Source organism: Chenopodium album, chromosome 4 (assembly GCF_948465745.1).
Source record: "Chenopodium album chromosome 4, dcCheAlbu1.1, whole genome shotgun sequence".
In the NCBI taxonomy this organism is placed as follows: domain Eukaryota; kingdom Viridiplantae; phylum Streptophyta; class Magnoliopsida; order Caryophyllales; family Amaranthaceae; genus Chenopodium; species Chenopodium album.
Genome location: NC_137837.1, coordinates 55,166,650 through 55,172,649, shown reverse-complemented (window position 1 = coordinate 55,172,649; position 6,000 = coordinate 55,166,650).

The window sequence follows — 6,000 nt, the reverse complement described above, 5'->3', positions numbered from 1 at the left end:
TGCTTTGTTCGATAATCAATGACATGAAAGGTATTCATCACTGGGTTTGGTTTTGGGGAGACATATTTGAGTGTCTACAGAAGCCCCCACTCTGACTAAGTTTGGAGAAACTTAGGTTTTGAAAATAAAAGTCAAAGTAGCGATAGGGACGGAGAATGATTCAGAATGTTCTGCGATCCTAAACCATTCTTGTAACGACGATACCTAAAAACTAGCGTTAGTTAAAACAAATAAAAGAGTTAAGAAACGCGTATCTTGCACCGTCGAGCAACGCCATCTTGCTGATTTGACTATCGCCCTCAAGCTAGGGGATACTGCCTAAAGACTGCTACGCTTGTAACTGCCTCTAATTTTCGTTGTGATAGTCTTCTGCAAGCTAGAGAACACTATCAAAGATTGCTTCGCTTGAAACGATCTTCAACCGCCTTGTGACCATATTCCGCCAGGGAACATGATCGAAGATAACTTCGCTTTAAATCACCTCCAGTTGTTTGTTACAACCCTCTGCAAGCCAGGGAACATTGTCGAAGACATCTTCGCTTGAAGTCATCCTCAGTTGTTTGTGACAACTCTCCACAAGCTAGGGAACGCTGTCGAAGATACCTTCGGTTGAAGTCATCCTCATTTGTTGCGATAATATTCCGAAGAAAATTACCGAAGATCAACTCTTGTCGATCCTTAAAGCTCGCTTGAAATTTGCTAAAATTTCCGCAGTGTCAATACGTCGGCACATTTTGCTGTTCGTGAACCATTACAACGGTGCTTTCTGCTGCTTCTGAACCGTTATGTCGGTGCCTCCGATAAGCCAATGCTTAGGCGCTTTAAGCGAAGTGAAACGATCAATTATCAGGTCGATCACTTTTTGTGATTGTACTCGAGTCGATTACTAAATCATGTCAAATTGCTTACAAGGGCTAACTGGCGTACCAAGGAACCTAAACTGCAGCATGAAGTCCACATAACCATATTACGTGGCCACACACTTTGTCGCCGCACCAGCGCCTGCTGGAAGACCTTGTCGCCGCGTATTTAGCTTGTCTCTAGACGACGACATGATTGTCGCCAGATAACAACTTCGTCATCTGGCGCTGCACTCGAGATTTTCGAATAAATCCTCTTTCCTTATGCTGCTGCTGTTCATTGCCTGGTTTCACTCCGAACCTTTAACTTGTTTGTTTCCTTTCAACCAAATCTGCTTAAATTAAAGCTCTTCATCTCTAATTTGTAAGTTTTTCTTAACATCCTCTTATCCTCAGAAGAATCTCATGCATTTATATTCGACGTTGAAAAAATCCGGGAATATTCTTACTCGTTTGCTCTTTGGAATGTACCTGCATTTATATTTTGGACTATAGGACTTTGCTCAATTTTGTAATTATCTTAGGGTTGCCCTAAGGCTCATTTAAGACTTAATGTATTTTTAGTACACATGACTTGTCATGACTCGACTCAAAGTGCTTGACACATGTGTTAGACTCAATTCAAGATGATATGACACGACATGACTCAACGTACATGACTCGTGTGTGCATTATAGTGTGATCGCACGACTCAAAAAATGCAAAAAAGCAAAAATTTCCTTCATTTATTGTGGAGGGTACCGACTTTCTCTCGAAAACAAAAGACACAAAAATGAAGAAGTTTTATAAGGTGCATGTTGAATGAGCTTAGCCAAGTATATGTGTTTGATGCTGTCTCTTAAGGTGCAAGGGTTAATTCATTTAAGGCTATCCTAGTTGACTCAATAATGAAAGTATGTAGGTAACTAAGGCACGGAGGCTAAGTACTTCATACTTCGTGATGTGATAACGATTACAAGAGATCAATTATTTTGATGTGACAAGGCATGCTTCAACGTTGTGTTAAGATTTCATGACAAAGGGTTCCTATGGGGAAGACTATTTGGTCATGTATCTGTGCAGTGTGTGATAGTGACACTAAATTTAGGCCACAAGAGCTAAGTGTATTGAAAAATATATTGAAAAGAGTCAAATAATGGTGACTCTTAGGCTGGGAAGGCTAATGATGTAAGGATCAAGCCCCCCAAGTCTAGCTCTAAATGAAAAGGGATGAGCATTGGAAATTCCGGGAAAAGATCAATTATGAACGTAAATATGAATGCATTTTATTACGGCCGCACCTCGATGTGAAGTTGCCTACGTATCCATTAGGAATCAGGCCGAACGTAGCTCTTGCCAAACCTCCCACAAGTGTGTGTATACCTCAAAGAGGTCTTTTAAGGGTTGTAATGTGGTTAAGCTAAAGGTTTGAAGAAGAAGGGGATAAAGGCTCAAGACCCTAGATAAGCCCCCAAGGTGTGCAACTTTGCTTTTGAATATTTGTATTTTCATTCTTGAGGTTTCTCACTTTTGAACTCTCTTTTGTTTATATAAATTTTTTTACTCTCTTTCTTTTTTCGCTTTTGCATTTTTTTATTTTGAACCTTTTTTCAATAAGTGTGGGCAATCCCGATAATACTGTCTATCACTCACTTGGCATTCATGTTTCTCAGGCACGGTATTGAGCAATCGATAAGAAACGCAATCTAAGACATGTTCATATCAAATACATTTTCATATTAAAGACATTGGAACACTTGCCCTTTTATACACTTTTATTGTTTTTGCTAATTTTTTTTATTTTGATCTTTTAAAATCACTCAAGCCTTTTAAAATTGCATAAGTTGCACACTGCCCCATCCCAAGGTTAGGTAGATGTGGGTTGAAGAAAGAAAGGTTTATCGTTAGACAAGGCTCAAAGTGGTTTATCAAAAAAGGATTGTATATTTGAAAGGGTGAAGATGATATGATAGGCTACAAGGGGTGACTATAATCATGGGTATACCTTGTTCTTAGTTCACCATGGATTATTTTATTTTTTATTTTTTTATTTGTTTTTTAAATGCGATGTAACACAATGATCGTATGCAAGGAAATAAATGGTCATTTTATTAAAAGGGAAAAAAGAAAAAACCTACAAAGTAAATCTAAGGAAAATAAAAGGTGCCTATGCTAGACTTATTGGGGAAAAAAAGAATGAAAAAGAAATAGAAAAAAAGTTCATGAAATCTTGTCGTTGAAGCTCGCTTTGTGTATTGTGTTGTTCGCTTTATCATCACCCTGTCTTCTTGTTAGCTAGAGGCAATGGGATCTTGTTTGCTTCTATGAGATCTTGAATGAGATTTTGAAACCTGTAACATTCATCCGTGGTATGACCATTTCCTTGATGGTACTTGCAATAAGAGTTGGGATTCCATCTCGAAGATCGATTTTCTGGCGTTAGATCTTCAGTAGGGCCAATAGGTTTGATTAATCCTTGACTATAGATACGATTCAAAGCAATGTCATAGGTCAATCAAATGGGTGTGAGCTCTCTTTTGTGTTTCTTTTTAGATCCTTTATTATCCCTATCTAAGACACCGTTATGGTCAAAGGTACTAACACTGTTACTAGAGTGGGCGTTTTTGGAAGAAGGATTGTCGTTCTTCTTTCCTTTCCAGCCACTGTTGTTAATACTGTTAGTAGCTTTTTTCTTTGCGAGTTCATCTTCGACTTTGATACTGATGTCATAGACGGCCTTGAAAGTATTCAAACTATGTTGATATTTTGAATGCTCCGAATACTTCTCTTGGAGATTCTTTATAAACATCCTTATAAATTCTTTTTCGGTGGGCACCTCAATCATCTTAGAGGAAGTTTCCCTCCACTTATTAAAGAAAGAAGTAAAGCCTTCATTCTTCTTTTGTCTTAGCATTTCAGGTTGTCTATATTCCGTTTTGACTTGAATATTACACTTATATTTGTCAATGAAAGAGTTTTTTATTCCATCCCAAGTAGAGGTTTTCCCTTTATCAAGAGAAAAGAACTAATGTTGACAAACGGTTTCTGAAGATATTGAGAATAAAGAGTGAAAAATATTCTTATCAATCCCCTTAGTATTCATTATAGTTTCAAAGGCCCTTAAATGAAAGTAATGATTGGCCGTTGGCTGGAACTTAGGGATGTCATTGGCATTGAACTTCTGCGGAAGAAGCTCCTTGTCCACTAAGACCTCTTGTGATCTAATGCCCTGGAATATATAGTCATTGGATATTTTGCTCAAGCTTTCTTGCATGAGCTCCATTTGTTGTTGTTTCACAGGGTCATTGATTTGAAGGGTTAAAGCCTTCAACACCTCAGCCACATTAGCCATTTGCTTCTTAAGCTCATTGACTTCTTCTTGACTTGCCATTATCTTCTTCGCTTTTCTTTTTTGACCGACTGTTTTATCAAAAAGTTGAACTTGAACGAAGGTGTTTTCCTTGATTAATCACCCTTCTCTCCTTGACCAAGTACTGTGGAAAGGGAAATTAGGGAAAAGTTTTTTTTTTTTTACTCAAACTCTATTCAACATGGAAGAGAATGTGGAAGAGAATGGGAATACATTGGACCCCCTACACAAATGACGGAAAACGACTGTAGACATCTACTTTTGGCCTCCTATTGCGACAGGAAGTACAATGACGATAAATAAAACCATCTTCATGTTGGATCAAAGTGAAGAATGCTTATGGATAACTGGTTAAGCCACAAAACACAAAAGACTAGCCCAAATTAAAGAAAAAGCCAAAACAAAGGTCCAATTAACTAAACCCGATCATAATTAGGCTTAAGCCCGTGCTTAAAACCTAATAATGACGGATTTAGGAGCGCCTAGGTTAAAACTTAGTTCTGCCGCAGAAAAAGCCGCGCGCATCTGATGAAGCCGCGCTGGGCTGCCGCGCGCAACTAATTCAGTTGCGCACAACACGCAGCGCAACTTTCAGCGTTGCGCCGCGGAAGATTCAAAATTATTCGGAATTATGCGGAAAATATAAAATCGAATCTTACCATAAAGTCGCGCGCAAGACAAAAAGTTACGCTGCACATAGCAGCGCAATTTTATAACTTGTGCTGGGATGCCGCGTGCAACTTCATCTGTTGCGCGCAACACCTGCTGCGTCAGAATGCTCGAAACACTAAACCTAATCATTCCCTATAAATACGAGCTTAAACCGCGGCTTCAACAGACGAAAATTAACCTAAAACTCTGGCGAAATAACTTGTGAACTTGTGCAACCTAGCCCACTTGTCCTAAACACTCACCCTTTCGATACTTTGTTGCTACGGTGGAGGTTCCCCAACAAGAAGGAGTCCATACGTGTTCTAAACGGAGATCTAGCAAAGAGAAGTGGTAAATTCCCGAGCACTTAGTTAAATCACCTTCTTTTTCTTGTTTAAAAGGACTTTAATTAATTAATTAGTGTTGTTTGATCACTTTTAAAATAATTAATTAATCAATTCCACATAGTATCTTGCGTTTAATAAAAATTAGAATTGAATTAAATAATTGTTGGTTGACCACTTAAGCCAAAGCGAATGTTGTTTATTTTATTGTTCTTTTACGAATATTATTAAATAAGAATAACGACTTTTACAATGTAATTCCTACGTGAATTAATGTTTGTAAATAAAATCAACTAAGATAGTTTTAGATATCGTGTTTCATATATTGTTTGGTGATGAAATTGTAAAAAGGAAGAGCTAGTAGAGGCCGTACTAGGGCTAGGATGACGATTCCCCTCTAAAAGGAACGTTATCTTAGTACACTCGCTCCCAAACTCATTTCTGGTTTATAGACCAATTTGGGCATGGGTAAACTTATGATTTTTGCTAATTATTCCATGAACTCCACATGGAAGAAAGGCATGAACGAGGTTTATGAGTTTTTCCTAAAACTCATTGGCGACTTCTACTTGTTTCTTACAAAAAGCGTGGTGATAGAATCAATTCTAATTCAAGGTCCCCCAAACAGTCAGGAATTCAAATCTTACTACACCATAACAAGTGTAAAGTGGTAGGGAATAATTTCAAGCGTTAACCCCTAGCTCGAACCCCACTGTGATCATACATTAAAGTACGGTGGCGTCCAAAAGGGAAGAAGATAGAGCAAAAGAGTCGCCAACAAGTTTTAGGAACTTGT